Raw genomic sequence first — 20,719 nt, forward strand, 5'->3', positions numbered from 1 at the left:
TTGTCTTATGGCTCTTCTGCGATTTTTCGCAGTTAGTTTTTATCTATGATCAGTCTTTTCCATTGTGCTCTTTTTTGTCTAGTGTGAACACAAATGTTAATCTGTTACTTGTGTGTGGAGATGCGCCGCCCTGGCCCACTCAGGTGTTTTCACCTGGTGGGGGAGGGCGGTGCTAACCACTATAAGGGCCAGATGGATCTGAGTATACCTCAGTACGACTAAGGCGACTAAGGTTGCTGAAACGCGTCACTCTACTCCATGATCCATGTTGCTGTTTGCTGTGTGAATTCACAATAAATCATCTTCTTGCATCGTGCTTTTGTTCTGGACATTCTTCAATTTTCTACTTACCTGTGTTCGTTGTGTCCGCACGAGTGCGTGCACTGAGGGGGCGGTGGTGAGCTGGACGACTTCCCTTTATTTATAACTAACACACCTGGAACAAAAAAATAGGCATATGTAGATAGAGTTCCATGGTAATTATCGGTTCAGTGGTATAGCTGCATATATTAGTGGTGGAAGGAAGTCCATAGAATCAAATGATTCAATAAAATCAGATAACACTAGCCACGTTTAACTGTTCATTGAGGCCTTGCAGGGCCACAGTTTTAAAGAGAAAGATCCGCTTGGTCTCTCTGTAAAATTCAACGGTCCCAGTCACAGTGTCTTAAAGGTTGTCGAATCAATCTATTCCCATGAATTTGATGGTCAAAGTGTCACCTCTGTGTAGTCGATTGACATGTTATGCTATAGTGTTGACAAGGTCATTGGTGATGTCCCCAATGTGTTCCTCACGTTTGGTCTTCCCCACATATTCCATTCCACAAATTCATGTCTCTTTGTAAACAACTCTTTTAGACCTGCAGTTAATATAATCATGCAACTTGAATATTCTGGACTTAACGTTACTAGTAAAGGATTTTCCTGTCTGAAAATATTTACAGGCTATACAACCGCAGCAGCGAAAGCATCCAACAATCTTTCTATTCAACCAGGTCTCTGGTTGAGTAGGGTGCACAAAATGGCTGTTGACCAGTCTGTCACCTAGGCTTAAACCCCATCTGAAAGTAATAGTTGGTGTGGGTCCTATTCTGTCAGAAAGGTCAGGATCCATAATCAATATTCCCCAGTGGTGTCTAAGAATACTTTTGACCTGTGCATTGGCACTGTCAAAAGTGACTTTGATCCGAATTAGAATTTCATTGGGTGAAGGGGGTTTTGTTGACAATAATTCTGTGCGGTCCCTTGTCTTGCTATGTTGGTAGGCTTTATGAATATCCTCACGACCCCTCACCCCTCCTGAAATGTGTGTTCTCAGTAAAGGACTGGGCTTTGTCCCGACTAGCAGTTTTGATCAGTTCATTTTTGTGAAAGATATCCACCTGTTTGCTCGTAATTAAGGTGGCACAAGTTCTACTATATGCAGGAACGGAAAAGGTGCCAAGAGATGGGCATTCCTGATGATGTCCTCCAGGGAGCGGATCTACTCGTTCTGCTTAACGAAGGAGAAAGACAACCTGACCTGAGTCCCTTTTACTGACCTGAGAAATAAGAGTAACAAAATGCCCATCACCAGAGACATCTCCTGTGTGGACATCTTTGTGGACTTGGTAGTAAGGGACCTAGAACACATCCACACTCACCCACACTCCAACCTGACTGAAGAGCAACAGGTGGCCCTGACACGGCTTGTGACTGACAGATCCATACCCATCAAGCCCTCCGACAAAGGAGGAAATGTAGTGGTTATGAGTTCTGAAGATTATCGCCATGTGTCTCGACCTGCTTAACATGGAGACTGCTACCAAGTTTTACCTAATGACCCCACAAGTAGATTTAGACAGGAGTTGAAAATACTACTTACCAATGCCAAATCTCAAGAACTCATCAGTGACAATGAACTTGACTTTCTAAACCCCAAATTTCCAAGGCTGGCAACATTTTATGCTCTACCAAAAGTGCATAAGGACACTACCCCATTAAGAGGAAGTTTTGGGAGTGGGCGATCTTACTCAAAATTTGGGCAACTATGTGAAAAGATCGTAAAACCTTTTGTGACTAGCCTACCATCCTACTCAAGGAATACGACAGACCTTTAAAAAAAATGGATGGTCTTACCCTGGAGGGAGGAATATGGCTTGCCAGCTTTGATGTTGAGGCCCTCTACACCTGTATCCCACACCAGCTAGGCCTCTCAGCTGTGGAGTTCTTCCTTAAAGTCAGGGTATTCAGTACCAGGCCCATAGCCAGTTTGTGTTTACTTTGCTCCAGTTTACTCTAACCAGAAATGAATTCCTCATCGATCAAAAGATCTACCACCAGCTCAAAGGTACAGCCATGGGGAGATCATGTGCCTCCACTTACGCCAATCTTTACTTGGACTGGTGGGAGGAGTCATTTGTTTTTGGGGATGAGCAGAGCATATGGGCCAGGTACATAGATTACTTGTTTGTCCTATGGTACGGTTCTCAAGGAAGCTTTGTAGAGTTTATAGAACACCTAAATGCCAACAACTTAGGGTTGAGATTTACCTATGACATCCAATACCATGAACTACCATTTTTGGAAATCCTCATCCACAAAAATAGCAAAGGGGGTCTTGACACTACAGTATATTGGAAACCTACATTTACGAATGCCCTCCTGTGTTAGCATCATCCCAGAGCTTTTCCAAGGGACAATATTTAAGAATAAAAAGAAACTGTTCAACACAGGAGGAATTTCGGATGCAGTCTACTGATTTGAGGAGCAGGTTCAGAGCCAGGGGATATCCTGAAGTGGTACTGCGTAAAGCCTACCAACATAGCAGGACTAGGGACCGCACAGAATTATTGTCACCCAAACCCCCTCCACCCAATGACATTCTAACTAGGATCATAGCCACTTTAACAATGCCAGTGCACAGGTCAAAAGTATTCTTAACCGCCACTGGGGAATATTGATTATGGATCCTGATCTGTCTGACAGAATACCACACCAACTATTACTTTCAGACTGGATCGCAGCCTACGTGACAGACTGATCAACAGCCATTTTGTGCGCCCTACTCAACCAGGGACCTGGTTGCATAGAAAGATTGTTGGATACTTTTGCTGCAGTGGTTGTATAGCCTGTAAATATTTTCAGACCGGGAAGTCCTTTACTAGTAACGTTACGTCCAGAACATTCAAGTTGCATGATTTCATTAAAGGGGTTCTCCAGTGCTTAGACATCTTATCCCCTATCCAAAGGATAGGGGATAAGATGCCTGATCGCTGGAGTCCCACCGCTGGGGACCCCCGGGATCTTGCACGCAGCACACCGTTTGTAATCAGTCCCCGGAGCGTGTTCGCTCCGGTTCTGATTACGGACGACCACAAGGCCGGCAGCGTGTGATGTCACGCCTCCGCCCCCGTGTGACGTCACGCTCCTTTGGATAGGGGATAAGATGTCTAAGCACCGGAGAACCCCTTTAACTGCAGGTCAAAAGGAGTTGTTTACAAAGTAACATGAATTTGTGGCATGGAATATGTGGGGAAGACCAAACGTGAGGAACACATTAGGGACATGTGGGGGATCCTTTCAGCGTTCACTGAACCTACTATATTTCACAAAGCCTATCCTATTTTTCTACTAATACTAGCTTTTGCCCACGGCTTTGCTTGCGCTAAATTTGGGGTAAAGTCTACGGGCATCCAAACAACCCAAAATCTTTCAACTTTGATCGCTGCGTCTTAAGAGTTATATCCCAACCCTATATCCTGTCCCCATATCCCGTCCCCATATCTCGACCTCACATTCTGTCCTCATATCCTGACCTTATATCCTGTCCTCATATCTTGACCTTCTATCCTGACCTCCTATCAAGACCTCATATCCTGACCTCATATCCCATCCTCCTATCCCTTCCTTGTATCACGACCTCGTATCGTGTCCTCATATCCCGACCTCATATCCCGTCCTTATGTCCCATCCTCATATCCTGTCCTCTACATACATTTCCTGTAGATTTGCATGGGACTTTAAACAAAAACTCTGACCCTCACAAATGGGGGTAGTTAATGGTTAAATTAACTTTCCTATATTTTAAGTGGACATATAAGTAACATGTGACCAAGTATTATCGAAATATCTCCAGCCGTTTGGAAGTTATTCAGTAACATATAATTTCCATAGACTTGTATGGGACTTTAAACAAAAACCCCCTTTTCACCCCCTTAAGGGTTGAATTTCCAAAAATTCCTTTCTTCTTCCTCGTCTACGTCTTAAAAAAAACACCTGTGAAAAAAATTCAGCTTTCTAGGTCCAAGGGTTTAGTCAGGTCTCTCTCTCTCTCTCTCTCTCTCTCCTCTCTCTCTCTCTCTCTCTCTCTCTCTCTCTTTCTCTCTCTCTTTTTCTCTCTCTCTCTCTCTCTCTTTCTCTCTCTCTCTTTCTCTCTCTCTCTCTCTCTTTCTCTCTCTCTCTTTCTCTTCTCTCTCTCTCTCTCTTTCTCTCTCTCTCTCTTTCTCTCTCTCTCTTTCTCTCTCTCTTTCTCTCTCTCTTTCTCTCTCTCTTTCTCTCTCTCTTTCTCTCTCTCTTTCTCTCTCTCTTTCTCTCTCTCTCTCTCTCTCTCTCTCTCTCTCTTTCTCTCTCTCTCTTTCTCTCTCTCTCTTTCTCTCTTTCTCTCTCTCTTTCTCTCTCTCTCTTTTTTTTCTCTTTTTTTTCTCTCTCGGTACGAGACTGTCTCATTACACAATTAATAGGAACTTCCAGAAGTATTAATAATATTTTACCTATCTTGTAAATTGAATCCTCCTTTCCTGAGGACTCCATTTTCTTGAGGGAATGGGATGCATACACCAAAACCTGTTCCTGTGGGCATATGGAACATTCCTTAGTACATATTGCTCTCATATGTACTAACCAAGCTAAGGAGATTAAACATTCTCTATTACGGTTTAATAAATCATTGGAATATAAAAAAAATGGATAGTTAAAGTTCATACATTTAACCTCTTGGTGGCGCGGGGGGCGTATGCATACGCCCTGCATCCCCGATCCTTAAGGCCTCTGGGCTGCTCGCCAGGTAGGGGACCGGACCCGGATGCCTGCTGAAATTATTCAGCAAGCATATCGGAACATTGCCGTGGGGGGTCCTAAGGACCCTATATTGGCGATCGCAACAAATCGCCGGTCAATTCAGACTGGCGATCTGCGGCGATTCCGGGTCATTGGGGCACATGTGACCTGATGACCTGGAAAAGGAGGATGATTAGTGGTGTAATATACACAACAAATAAACTTCCATACTGTCCTGGGAGGTGCTAACAGTGTGGCCGACTCTCTTCCATATAAAAGAGTGGCCAGCCACCGTTAGCTAAAGCCCACCCACCGCTGATCAGTCCCGTAGTACTGATCATCGTTTTTTTGTAGTGGTGCAGGCGCTTTTTCTGGGATTATAAGCGTCTTTTTTATTTTAGTTTTTTGCACGTACCACCAGTAGCAGGCCTGTGCAGTGTGGATGGACCGTACCTGTGTGTGCGGCCTTCCCAACTGATTTATCACTGATCAGCATCTATTGGGGTGCAGGCGGGTGCTTTTTTTTCGGGTTTTAGCTTTTTTATTTTATTGTTCGGGTTTTTTGTGTGGGGGTCTGTGTACGTGCCAACAGCCACTGTTCTGGGCTGAGTGGACGGACCCCCACAGACTTCTGCGCCCCCTGCCGCCACCAAGCGCTAATCAGTGTGCACACCACTGATTAGGTAAACACTTTTTTTTCCCCGCATGGCTTCTTGCACTAGAAGTCTTTTATTAGTTTTATTTTATATTTTTGTTCTTAGGGTGGGTTAGGTAGTTTAGAGCGAGTTAGGGCAAGAAGTATCGCACCACACCAAAAGCTGTGCACACACCAATAACGTTTCCCCCCACACATACATACATTTCACCCCCATTAGAGCAGGGAAATGGCCCGCAGGGCGTTTTCAGGGGAGGAAGCATATGCCATACTTTCCTCAGACACTGAAAACCCCACAGAGGACGAGGAAGACCCCACCTTCCTTATTTCTTCTGCGTCATCCTCATCATCTTCTGATGATGAGCCTCCAAGGCGGCAGAGACGCCGCCATGCGAGGCTACAATCCTCCTCTTCTCCTGACCCTGTGCCCTATGCTAGTATGAGTCCCCTTTCGCTCATACTTGTCAAACCCCCCATGCCTGGTACTGGTGAACATGTCTGGACTCAGCCAGCAGACCACCAGCCTGTGATTGCTGGAGTTTGTTGGCAACTCAGGAATCAAGATTGACATAGTCTGGTTCACTGAAATAGACTATTTTAGTTTTATTTTCAGTGACGACTTTGTCAATCTGTTGGTTGACCAGACGAATCTGTATGCCCAACAGTTCGTCGCTGCAAACCCAGGCTTCTTTTTAGCTTGGCCCAATGGCTGATTCCCAGTTGATGCAGTAAATAATTTTTACCTTTTGGATATAATCTGGGACATCATTATGGGAATATAATTGGCATATCAGTACTAAAATTGCAATTTTCTTTTTCCCCAAACTATACTTCATCCATTCCTGGAAAATAAATTTAGGAAACACCCATCTGTTCCATATCTCCACTTCACCCCTATACACCTTTTCTAGGGGGTGTACTGTTTGTAATAGGCCCACATGTGGGTGTTCATTTCTTGTATTTTCCTCTGAATGTATGTAACTGTCAGTTGAGTCCGTAAGAAACATCGGCCTCAAATGCGAAGAGTTCTCGCTCATGAACTCTGTCGTATTTCCAGGCAACAATTCGGAGTCACATGTTAGTTGTTCACAGAAAGATGAAGCAGAGCATAGGTTGAAAATTAAAATTTTTAAAAGCTACCCTTCATCCATTCCTGGAAAATAAATTTTAGGAAACACCAGTGCATTCAAAATGTCCTCTTTACCCCTATTATAATAATTTTTGTATTTTCCTCCTATATAACTGTCAGCTACTGATATGCCATAGGCCTCAAATGCAGACAGACCTCCTATGACTTCTGAGCCTTGTTGTGCACCCACCCAGCATGCTACCCCATATGTGGATGTATTTCCATAGTCAGGAGAAAAAACCTTCCAAAATTTGTAACCCAATTTCTCCCATTACCCCTTGTGAAAATATAAAAAATTGGGTAACCCCAGCACTGTTCTAAAAAAAAAAAAAAAAGTGTAAGTACTCACTGAACCCCTTGTTACCCTCCTTGAGGGGTGTAGTTTCAAAATTGTGGTCACTTGCCGGGTTCTTTTTATTTTGTGTCAGAACCTCAACCATTGCAGTGCAAATCACCACCTTAGGCCTCAAATCTCATTGGTGCTGTCTCACTCCTAAGCCCTGTTTTGCAACCACATAGTGCTTTACCGCCATATATGGGGTATTTTCTTTTTCTGGGAAAATTGGGCTACAAATTTTGTGGAGCTTTTTTTTCTCTCACTACTTGAGAAACTAAAAAAAATTTGGTTAATTCCAGCAATTCAGTGTTAAAATTCATATTTTTTACATTTATGGCCTACTGTGAAGTACTCACTATAACCCTTGTTAAGTTCCTTGAGGAGTGTTGTTTCTAAAACGGTGTCACGTGTGGGGTTTCTTCTGTTTCTGCTGTTCTTGCACAATGGGCCCTGACTTCTGCTGTTCTTGCACATGGCCCCCGACTTCAATTTCAACAAACTTTTCACTCCAAAAGCCCAATGGCGTTCCTTCCAGTATGAGCATTGCAGTGCGCCCGCAGAACACTTTACATCCACATATGGGGTATTTTCCTTCTCAGGCGAAATTGCACTACAAATATTGGGGGCCTTTTCCCCTATTACCACATGTGAAAATTAAACATTTGGGTTAAAGCGGTAGTCCAGTGGTGAAAAACGTATAAGTTTGAGATCGCAGGGGGTCCGACCGCTGGGGCCCCCTGCGATCTCTCTGTACGGGGGCCAGGCTCTCCGGCCCTCAATACATCGCTATGGCAAAGCCGGAGATTGATGAAGGCAGCGCTGCGGCTCTGCCATAGAGTTGTATTGAGGGGGCGTGTCGGCCGCTGCTTCGTGCGGAGGTCGACACGCCCCCTTCCCTCGGGCTGTCATGGCCCCGTACAGGAGATCGCGGGGGGCCCCAGCGGTCGGACCCCCCGCGATCTGCAACTTATCCCCTATCCTTAGGATAGAGGATAAGTTGTTCACCCCTGGACTACTCCTTTTTTTTTTTTTAAGAATAGTTTTTATTAAAGTTTTTTACTTATTTCACAAACAAAAATAAAAAGAGGTGTAACAAAATCAGATACCAAGGACATGAATAAAATACAAATACTCTTCATGAGTTACATTTTGTGTGAGTATCCGAATAACATAATCTAAACAATAAACAAAAAAAACAAAAAAACAAGTGGCATTGCATTTTCATGTGTGTATTAAGCATGTGATATCTCCATTAAGTGGTGCCAGAAAGATGAAGGTGAAGGAAGGTACTATCTATACAGTTTAACATTCAAATATTCACAAAGTGCTTCTAGGTGATTAATTCCAAATGTGATCTCTTGGGAAATGATCCCCTTTTCTAATTTTTGGTGAAAAAGACTCCATAACTGGCTAGTTAATTTGCATAACAGAAACCTTTCCCTATCTGTCCCTATATATTATTACAAGGAGGTGAAGCTAACCATTTGTCCCATCTGAGAGTGAACTGCTTATATCCCATATATAACCCCTACCCCTTAATTCCCTGGTTGAACTTGATGGACAAATGTCTTTTTTCGACCATACTAACTATGTAACTATGTAACTATTCGATCCGAGAGCTATGATTTTTTTCGTATGAAAGTGTAGTGTTCAATTTATTGTATAGTTGCGTGGTTGTTGGCACCTGCGTTGTTTTCCAATTGCTTACCACTAGAATTTTAGCTAATATGCATATAATACAGAATAAGTCCCTGGAAGTACGTGACAAGGGTTGGAGTTCCAGAAATAATAATACAGATTGTGGTGACCAGGGTATGGCCGTGCCCAGAGTGTTTTCCAGTAATCTTTTGCACGAAGCCCAGATGGGTTCTAACATCGGGCATAGCCACAGTACATGATATAATGTCCCCCCTTTGACCACACCCACGCCAACAAAATGGTGTTGTATCTGGATATATTCGGTTCAGTCGGTCGGGGGTGTAATACCACCTAAGTATTGTCTTGAAAGCAGACTCTACATGTGAGGAACCTTGAAATGCCGAGTGTATGGATTTAAAAGAGTGTTGCCAGTCCGCTGATGGGAAAGTTCTGCCCATGTCTTTTTCCCAATATCTGAATGGATGTGTTTTGACAAATAAATCCGGGTGGATCAAGTTGGGGTATATTGGTTTGAGACCTTTTCGTGGAAGGGCTAGGAAACGTAATGTAGATCCATCTCTTGGAACTTGTGTGGGAACAAGACTAGACAAAAAGTGACGGATCTGTAGATATTTATAAAAGTCTCCTTGTGGTATAGAATGTGTTTTTCAAAGTTTGGAACTATTGTAATTGTGTCAGTGATACAGGTTCATATAAAAATCGGATGTGCGTTATTCCCCGTCCAATCCACCCCCCAGTTCCAAATCAGGAATAGCTGCTTGCACTAGTGATAATGGAATATCCCCTATAGGGAGGTTTTGTGGGGTTGGAGTGCTACTGATAAAGATACTCCATGCTTTATAAGATGATTCTACCATAGGGTTATTAAATTTAGGAGTAGGTAAATTCCAAAATGGTACAATAAGAAGATCTTTAACTTTATATGGATTAACCGTACAGTTTTCAATGTCTACCCAAGGTATATCTTGCGTGTCGCGCCACCAATGTTTCAACATTGTCACCACAGAAGCTATATAATATTGTTTGATGTCTGGTAGGCCGAGGCCCCCCGCTAGTTTAGTCTTGTTGAGGATGGTTGCCGACAGCCGCGGACGCCCCCCCGCACCCCCCGCCCACACTAGAGATGTTAGAAGAGATTGAGCTTTAGAAAAAAAGGAGTTAGGTATGGAGATTGGTAAAGTGCAGAAAAGGTACAAGAATCTTGGGATTAAGAACATTTTAAAGGTTGCTATTCTGCCTACCCATAACAGCTCATATTTAGTAAGTCTTTCCACTTCTGCAGTCAGAGTTAACAGCAAGGGTTCATAGTTAGCCTGATATAGGTGTTTGTGTGGATAAGTAACTTTAACACCAAGGTATTGTATATTCTGTGTTTTCCAGTCAAAAGTGTAAGCAGCCTTGAGAATCGAAATAGTTTTGTGGGAAAGATTAATGGGCAATGCTTGCTTTTGAATGCATTGAGATGATAGTATGACATGGTTCCATATTGTTTTATACATTCCATAACCGCTGAGAGCTATAACTCTGGATTGGACATGCACAGTATCACATCATCCACATAAAGTGAAATGATATGAGTGTTCTGACCTATTATTATTCCTGAGATGTCCCGATCGTTGCGTATGGTTTGAGCTATTGGTTCCATAGACAGTATATACAATAATGGGGACATTGGGCATCCTTTTCTGGATCTGTTTGTAATGGCAAACGGCTCAGAGAGAATGCCATTAGCCAACACTCGGGCAGTCGGGCAAGAATACAGAGAAGACAGAGCTGAGACAATCATACCCGCAAAGCCCATCTGCTCTAGCACCGAGAAGGCGAACGACCACCGAAGGTGGCCAAATGCCTTCTCGGCATCCAATGCCAGGACCAAGGCCTGGGTCTATGACCGCTCCATATGGGAGAATATGTTCAACAGTCGCCTGGTGTTATCCGAGGCTTGTCTGCCTGCTATGAATCCCGATTGATCCGATTTAATTAAAGATGGAAGTATCAGTGCTACCCTAGAAGCTAACCTTTTTGCATAAATCTTTAGGTCTTGGTTCAGTAAAGAAATGGGAAACTTTGAGGACAGTCTGGCATTTTCCCAGGTTTGGGTAGAGTCACTATTCTCCTGGGGGTAGATTCCCCGTTCTAGCTGCAGTTTGGTAAAATTCTAGTAAATGAGGTCCCAGTATGTCCTTAACCCCTTAAGGACGCAGGACGTAAATGTACGTCCTGGTGAGGTGGTACTTAACGCACCAGGACGTACATTTACGTCCTAAGCATAACCGCGGGCATCGGAGCGATGCCCGTGTCATGCGCGGCTGATCCCGGCTGCTGATCGCAGCCAGGGACCCGCCGGCAATGGCCGACGCCCGCGATCTCGCGGGCGTCCGCCATTAACCCCTCAGGTGCCGGGATCAATACAGATCCCGGCATCTGCGGGAGTTCGCGATTAAAATGAACGATCGGATCGCCCGCAGCGCTGCTGCGGGGATCCGATCATTCATAACGCCGCACGGAGGTCCCCTCACCTTCCTCCGTGCGGCTCCCGGCGTCTCCTGCTCTGGTCTGTGATCGAGCAGACCAGAGCAGGAGATGACCGATAATACTGATCTGTTCTATGTCCTATACATAGAACAGATCAGTATTAGCAATCATGGTATTGCTATGAATAGTCCCCTATGGGGACTATTCAAGTGTAAAAAAAAATGTAAAAAAATGTAAAAGTAAAAGTAAAAAAAAAGTGAAAAATCCCCTCCCCCAATAAAAAAGTAAAACGTCCGTTTTTTCCTATTTTACCCCCAAAAAGCGTAAAAAACATTTTTTATAGACATATTTGGTATCCCCGCGTGCGTAAATGTCCGAACTATTAAAATAAAATGTTAATGATCCCGTACGGTGAACGGCGTGAACGAAAAAAAATTTAAAAAGTCCAAAATTCCTACTTTTTTAATACATTTTATTAAAAAAAAAATTATAAAAAATGTATTAAAAGTTTTTTATATACAAATGTGGTATCAAAAAAAAGTACAGATCATGGCGCAAAAAATGAGCCCCCATACCGCCGCTTATACGGAAAAATAAAAAAGTTATAGGTCATCAAAATAAAGGGATTATAAACGTACTAATTTGGTTAAAAAGTTTGTGATTTTTTTTAAGCGCAACAATAATATAAAAGTATATAATAATGGGTATCATTTTAATCGTATTGACCCTCAGAATAAAGAACACACGTCATTTTTACCAGAAATTGTACGGCGTGAAAACAAAACCTTCCAAAATTAGCAAAATTGCGTTTTTTGTTTTAATTTCCCCACAAAAATAGTGTTTTTTGGTTGCGCCATACATTTTATGATATAATGAGTGATGTCATTACAAAGGACAACTGGTCGCGCAAAAAACAAGCCCTCATACTAGTCTGTGGATGAAAATATAAAAGAGTTATGATTTTTAGAAGGCGAGGAGGAAAAAATGAAAACGTAAAAATTAAATTGTCTGAGTCCTTAAGGCCAAAATGGGCTGAGTCCTTAAGGGGTTAAAGTGTTTGTAGTAGGAATTGACAAACCCATCCGGGCTTGGGGCTTTATCTGGGTAGAGGGAGTCAATCACTTTAAATAGTTCTGGCAATGTAAAGTCCAAGTTTATTGAGTCGAGTTGTGTCTCTGACAATGTGGGGAAGTTCAATTTGGATAAGTATTCTCGTGTGATATATGGTAGGTCGGGATGGTCTAATGTGGACTCACTAAGGTTATACAACGTAGAATAAAATGATTGAAACCCATTAGTTATGTCCGCAGAGGTAAATAGTTTTTGTTGTGTAGTCGGGTGTATCAAGTATGGAATGCGTGATTTTTGTTGTCTTTTTTTTCAAGTGTTGTGCGAGTAGTTTCCCGCCTTATCATTTTGTGAGTAATATTTAGCTTGTAGTTTACGATGTGCTTTTTCATATGTCGTTAGAAGTAAGCAGCGCAGGTCCCTCCTATGGGCCGAGACCTCCGTGGCAGATGCTTCAGTAGGAGAGGTTTTGTTTACCAATTCAGCAATTTGCAGTTTTAGCAGCAAATCCTCTATCTGTTGATTTAGTTGTTTCTTTAGCAATGAACCATACTTGATACATGATCCCCTTATTACAGCCTTGTGACAGTTCCAAACAGTAATTGGATCTGAGACCGAGCCGATATTAAGATTGAACAAATCTTTAAGATCCCTCGTGAGTAATTCTGCATACGTTGGCGAGGACAATAGGAAGGGTTTACTACCCCATATATAAGATAAAGGGGAAGAAGATGTGTCGTGCAGTTGCAGAGATATAGCCGTGTGATCGGACCATATAATTGCCTCTTTGTTGGAGTTTAGTGCATGAGTGAGTAAAGAGTGGTCAATTAGGAACATATCAATTTGTGAAGAAGAATTAAGAACCCCCGACAGAAAAGTATATTCCCTCTCAGTAGGGTGATGGACTCTCAATATGTCCAGGGATGTGGAAATTCTATCGCCCGACGCCCGGGACAAGTAGTTTTGGGCGCCGGGCAGGTGAATTGTGTATAGATTTAGCCCTGTATCGGGCTAGCAGGGCCGGACCGACGTCACCCTTATTTTTCTTTACTGCCGGTGTGAGGCGCAGGAGCGGATGCAAGTCTACACCTCACACCGGCGCTCAGGGTGTATGGAGGAGGCTGGCCGCAGAGCCCGAGGTCGCACGTTCGCATTACATAATTGAGCCCCGCCCCCTTATCTAATCCTCATGGAGGACGCAGCTACATAACACAATAAGACGGGGAAGAGAGAAAAGATGTCCACAGCTCGGCACACAGCTCTATCTCTCCCCCTCCCCCTGCTCTTTCTTCACAGGACCTAATCCACCATGGGGAGGCTGCATGTTTGCACGAGGAAAACACAGAGCGGGGAAGGGGAGAGAGGAGAGGACGTCCGGTGTGAGGGGAGATTTTCAAACCCATGTAACCTCACACCGGCCGGGACTACAGCTCTGATGTTCCCTCATGGCGGCTCAGGTGAGGAGACAGAGAATGCAGGCGACAGGAAGGGTGGTTGTATATGTAGGGTGTGAGTGTATGTGTATATGATGTCTGTCTATGTGTGATGTGTATGTAATTTATAATGTGTGTATGATGTCTGTGTGTGTGATGTGTATGTAATGTATGATGTCTGTGTGTGATGTGTATGTAATGTATAATGTCTGTCTGTGTGATGTATAATGTGTGTATGATTTCTCTGTCTGTGTGTGATGTGTATGTAATGTATAATGTGTGTATGATGTCTGTCTATGTGTGATGTGTGTATGTAATGGATAATGTGTGTATGATGTCTGTCTGTGTGATGTGTGTATGTAATGGATAATGTGTGTATGATGTCTGTCTGTGTGATGTGTGTATGTAATGTATAATGTGTGTATGATGTCTGTCTATGTGTGATGTGTGTATGTGATGTATAATGTGTGTATGATGTCTGTCTGTCTGTGATGTGTATGTAATGTATGATGTGTGTATGATGTCTGTCTGTGTGATGTGTATGTAATGTATGATGTCTGTCTGTGTGATGTGTATGTAATGTATAATGTATGTATGATGTCTGTCTATGTGTGATGTGTATGTAATGTATAATGTATGTATGATGTCTGTCTTTGTGATGTGTATGTAATGTATAATCTGTGTATGATGTCTGTCTATGTGTGATGTGTATGTAATGTATAATCTGTGTATGATGTCTGTCTGTGTGATGTGTATGTAAAGTATAATCTGTGTATGATGTCTGTCTATGTGTGATGTGTATGTAATGTATGATTGTCTGTGTGATGTGTCTGTGATGTGTATGTAATGTATGATGTGTGTATGATGTCTGTCTATGTGTGATGTGTATGTAATGTATGATGTCTGTCTGTGTGATGTGTATGTAATGTATAATGTATGTATGATGTCTGTCTATGTGTGATGTGTATGTAATGTATAATGTATGTATGATGTCTGTCTTTGTGATGTGTATGTAATGTATAATCTGTGTATGATGTCTGTCTATGTGTGATGTGTATGTAATGTATAATCTGTGTATGATGTCTGTCTGTGTGATGTGTATGTAAAGTATAATCTGTGTATGATGTCTGTCTATGTGTGATGTGTATGTAATGTATGATTGTCTGTGTGATGTGTCTGTGATGTGTATGTAATGTATGATGTGTGTATGATGTCTGTCTATGTGTGATGTGTATGTAATGTATGATGTCTGTCTGTGTGATGTGTATGTAATGTATAATGTATGTATGATGTCTGTCTATGTGTGATGTGTATGTAATGTATAATGTGTGTATGATGTCTGTCTATGTGTGATGTGTATGTAAAGTATAATCTGTGTATGATGTCTGTCTGTGTGATGTGTGTATGTAATGGATAATGTGTGTATTTATGTGATGTATGATGTCTGTCGATGTGTGTATGTGATGTATGATGTGGGGTGGGCAGCGGTGTATGTTTGATGTGTGTGTGTATATGTATAGTGTGAGTGTATGTGTGATGTGTGTATGATGTCTGTGTGATGTGTATATGTAATATATGATGTGGGGGCAGTGGTGGGTGTATGTATGATGTGTGTGTGTGTGTGTATATGTATAGTGTGAGTGTATATGTATAGTGTGAGTGTATGTGTGATGTGTGTATGTAATATATGATGTGGGGGGGCAGTGGCGGGTGTATGTATGATGTGTGCATATGTATGGTGTATATGTATGATGTATCTGTGATGTGTGTATGTAATGTATGATGTTGGGGGGGGGGGGGCACTGCCGCCGCTGCCGCCAGTTGTGCCCTCTAGTTTTTTATTTTTAGTGGTTTCTGGCCACCCGCACTAAATTGCACCCCCAGAATCCTGACCCCTTCATACTCACCCGCTGACCAAGAGCCCCACGGATGCACGCAAACACACCCGAAGCAAAACTACAACTCCCAGCATGTTACACCATAACCTAAACTGTAGAACTATAAAGTGTAACATGCTGGGAGTTGTAGTTTTGGTTCGGGTCAGCTGCAGAGCCATAGGCTGTATCAGGGCATGCTGGGTGTTGTAGTTACTAACTGTAATTCCCAGTATTCCTTGACACAGCCTATGGCTCTGCAGCTGACACGCACCAAAACTACAACTCCCAGCATGTTACACAATAACCTTAACTGTACTACTATACAGTGCAACATGCTGCAACACCCACACAACCATAGGCTGTATCAAAGCATACTGGGAGTTGTAGTTATCTAGTAACTAAATGCAACTTCCAGCATTTTCTGACATAAAATGCAGCACATAAACTGGAGAAGCAAAACACCCCCCAGTAGCACATAAGTCCCTATTGAGACTGAAAAATAGTGATTAAAATATTTTAAAAAGTGCGTATATATGTGAATAAGCCCCTTTCCTAATAAAAGTTTTCAATTTTCTTTAAATAAAAATGATGTACAAAAATAAACATAAGTGGTATCGCTGCATGTGGAAATGTCCAGACTATTAAAATATAATGTTAATTAAACCGTACGGTGAACGGTGTAAATGTAAAAAATAGTCCAGAATTGCAAATTTTTGGTCACTTCATATTAGAATTTTTTTATGGTGATAAAAAAGTTACATCTAGACTTTTCTGGGCTTGTCTCGGGTGTAAAAGGAGCTACAGCTCTCCCGCCGCTAATAGTCTGGCATACTGCGATCACCGTGGCCGCTATTAAACCATTAGATCAGCGCTGTCCAAGTTGACAGCAGTGTCTAAAGGGATCTTATATCCATCCCTGGTGGTCTAGTGGGGGGGATCAGACTATTTTCGTCGAAATTATTTTATCTACCAGGACAAGTGGATTTTCTTGAGGGACAAGTAGATTGTGTTCCACTTTAGTCCCTTGGACAAGTAGTTTTTTTTTTTTAATTTCCACACCCCTGATATGTCAAAAAGGTCTTTCTCCCACAGAAAGGTAGAGTGAGTTGGTAGATGTAAACGAGAAGAAGTGGTGTCAACTGTCAGCTATCATGTTGCAGTCTCCACATACCACCAAAGACCCCTACTGTGATCTGCATACCATCCTCAACAAGTGTTTCAGAAATCATAATTGGCCCATATTAGGAGCATAAACGGATACAATAGTTAAATAAATAGCATTGATGGTGCAACGCAACACAACATACCGTCCTGAAGTATCTGCGGTGACATCTTTTAATGTGAAAGCGACCGTATTTTTGATCGCTATTGTGACCCCTCTGGACTTCCTGTTATGATGAGAATGAAAAACGTGAGGATATGCAGGGTGATGTAATCTACTAGCATCTTTATACACAAGGTGAGTCTCCTGGGCACAAAATACGTCTCCTTTCAGAGATTGTGCTTCTTTCCAGAAGAAGGACCTTCTGTGGGGTGCATTAACCCCTTAAGGACGGAGCCCATTTTCACCTCTAGGACGAAGCCCTTTTTTGCAAATCTGACCACTGTCACTTTAAACATTAATAACTCTGGAATGCTTTTAGTTATCATTCTGATTCTGAGATTGTTTTTTCGTGACATATTCTACTTTAACTTAGTGGTAAAATTTTGTGGTAACTTGCATCCTTTCTTGGTGAAAAATTCCAAAATTTGATGAAAAAATTAAAAATTTTGCATTTTTCTAACTTTGAAGCTCTCTGCTTGTAAGGAAAATGGATTTTTTTGGATTCACATAGACAATATGTCTGCTTTATGTTTGCATCATAAAATTGACGAGTTTCAAAGTTCAGCAGCAATTTTTCACAAAATTTTCAAACTCGCAATTTTTCAGGGACCAGTTCAGGTTTGAAGTGGATTTGAAGGGTCTTCATATTAGAAATACCCCATAAATGACCCCATTATAAAAACTGCACCCCCCAAAGTATTCAAAATGACATTCAGTAAATGTTTTAACCCTTTAGGTGTTTCACAGGAAAAGCAGCAAAGTGAAGGAGAAAATTCAAAATCTTTATTTTTTACACTCGCATGTTCTTGTAGACCCAATTTTTGAATTTTTACAAGGGGTAAAAGGAGAAAATGTATACTTATATTTGTAGCCCAATTTCTCTCGAGTAAGCACATACCTCATATGTCTATGTAAAATGTTCGGCGGGCGCAGTAGGGGGCTCAGAAGCGAAGGAGCGACAAGGGGATTTTAGAGAGTACGTTTTTCTGAAATGGTTTTTGGGGGGCATGTCACCTTTAGGAAGCCCCTATGGTGCCAGAACAGCAAAAAAAAACTACATGGCATACCATTTTGGAAACTAGACCCCTTGAGGAACGTAACAAGGGATAAAGTGAGCCTTAATACCCCACAGGTGTTTCACGACTTTTGCATATGTAAAAAAAAAAAAAATCACTAAAATGTGGGTTTCCCCCCAAATTTCACATTTTTGCAAGGGTTAATAGCAGAAAAGACCCCCCCAAATTTGTAACCCCATCTTTTCTGAGTATGGAGGTACCCCATAAGTGGACCTGAAGTGCACTACGGGCGAACTACAATGCTCAGAAGGGAAGGCGTCATATTTGGCTTTTTGAGAGCAAATTTTGCTCGGGGGGCATGTCGCATTTAGGAAGCCCCTATGGTGCCAGAACAGCAAAATAACCCCCACATGGCATACCATTTTGGAAACTAGACCCCTCGCAGAATGTAATGAGGGGTACAGTGAGCATTTACCCCCCACTGGTGTCTGACAGATCTTTGGAACAGTGGGCTGTGCAAAATTTTTCATTTTCACGGACCACTGTTCCAAAGATCCGTCAGACACCTGTGGGGTGTAAATTCTCACTGCACCCCTTATTACATTCCGTGATGGGTGTAGTTTTCAAAATGGGGTCACATGTGGGTGTGTTTTTTTTTTTTGCGTTTGTCAGAACCGCTGTAACAATCAGCCACCTCTGTGCAAATCACCTCAAATGTACATGGCGCACTCTCCCTTCTGGGCCTTGTTGTGCGCCCCCAGAGCACTTTGCGCCCACATATGGGGTATCTCCGTACTCGGGAGAAATTGTTACAAAGTTTGGGGGGCGTTTTTCCCTTTTACCTCTTGTGAAAATGAAAAGTATAGGGCAACACCAGCATGTTAGTGTAATTTTTTTTATTTTTTTACACTAACATGCTGGTGTAGACCCCAACTGTTCCTTTTCATAAGGGGTAAAAGGAGAAAAAGCCCCCCAAAATTTGTTAGGCAATTTCTCCCGAGTACGGCGATACCCCATATGTGACCCTATTCTGTTGCCTTGAAATACGACAGGGCTCCAAAGTGAGAGCGCCATGTGCATTTGAGGCCTGAATTAGAGACTTGCATAGAGGTGGACATAGGGGTATTCTACGCCAGTGATTCCCAAACAGGGCGCCTCCAGCTGTTGCTAAACTCCCAGCATGCTTGGACAGTCAATTGCTGTCCAGAAATGCTGGGAGTTTTTGTTTTGCAACAGCTGGAGGCTCCATCTTAGAAACGCTGCCGTACAATACTTTTTTCATTTTTATTGGAGAAGGGGGGTGGGGGGGGGGGGGGGGGGCAGTGTACGTGTGTATATGTAGTGTGTTTTACTCTTTATTTTATGTTAGTGTAGTGTAGTGTTTTTAGGTTACATTCACACTGGCAGCAGATTACACTGAGTCTCCCGCTAGGAGTTTGAGCTGCGGCGGAAAATTTGCCGCATCTCAAATTTGCAGCGGGGAACTCACTGTAATCTGCCGCCAGTGTGAATGTAGCCTGTACATTCACACGGGAGGGGGGTCAAAACTACAACTCCCAGCATGCACTGACAGACCATGCATGCTGGGAGTTGTAGTTTTGCAAAAGCTGGAGGCACACTGGCTGGAAAACCTTGAGTTAGGTTCTATGACCTAACTCAGTATTTTCCAACCAGTGTGCCTCCAGCTGTTGCAAAACTGCAACTCCCAGCATGTACCGATTGCGGAAGGGCATGCTGGGAGATGTAGTTATGCAATGGCTGGAGGCACGCAAGTACAACTCCCAGCATGCCAAGACAGTCTTATGCTGTTCCTGAATGCTGGGAGTTGTAGTTTTGCAAGATTTAGAGGGGTTCAAGTTGTAAATCACTGTCCAGTGGTCTCAAAACTGTGGCCCTCCAGATGTTGCAAAACTACAACTCCCAGCATGCCCACACAGCAAACAGCTGTCTGGGCATGCTGGGAGTTGTAGTTTTGCAACATCTGGAGGGCCACGGTTTAGAGACCACTGTAAACTGTGGCCCTCCGGATGTTGCTAGGCAACAACTCACCTAGCAGGACCCGGAAGCCGCCGCCGCACGTGGGGGATCCCCGCATGGAGGATCGCGATCCGGGATCCAGGTAGGGACCTTCGGCGCCGACCCTCCCTGGACGGTTCCCCCGTTTTGCCCGGACACCGATAGGTGGGCAAAGCGGGGGAACCGAACTTTAACCCCCCCCTCTGAATTGACCTGCGATTTGCGCGCATCGCGGTCATGGGGGGTCTCAGGACCCCCCTCGGCGATGTGCCGGGATGCCTGCTGTTAGATAACAGCAGTCATCCCGGCCCGATCACCGCTACCGGTGACGCGGCGCTCCCGGAACCCCGCGACGTACATGTACGTCGCCGCGCGCCAAGTTACACTTCGCGGCGCCGTACATGTACGTCGCTCGTCGTGAAGGGGTTAAGGCCATTCACATTTAAGCTCAGTATGTGGATCACCATTATACAGTTGAAAACAATATGATAGTATTATATAGCTAGAAAATAAAAGTACGGGACGGGACACACCTCCCAGCCAGCGTGCGCCCGTCTTATTAAGACAGAAAGTACCAGTAGTACATGTGATGGAGATCCAGCCACTAAATAAAAATGAAAACCAAATTTGCATGAAACATGGACTACTCCTTTAAAACTATCAACATAGAGCGAAAAATCAAATTTTTCACTT

The 20,719-nt window shown here is 43.1% G+C and overlaps 1 protein-coding gene across 11 annotated transcripts in view; it reads left to right on the plus strand.

Annotated features, from left to right (window-relative positions):
• DNAJC4 (DnaJ heat shock protein family (Hsp40) member C4) overlaps positions 1-20,719 on the plus strand; it is a 241,864-nt gene that overhangs the window by 89,543 nt on the left and 131,602 nt on the right. The window lies entirely within an intron of this gene.

The sequence above is a fragment of the Hyla sarda genome, chromosome 6 (genome assembly GCF_029499605.1).
Source record: "Hyla sarda isolate aHylSar1 chromosome 6, aHylSar1.hap1, whole genome shotgun sequence".
Taxonomy (NCBI): domain Eukaryota; kingdom Metazoa; phylum Chordata; class Amphibia; order Anura; family Hylidae; genus Hyla; species Hyla sarda.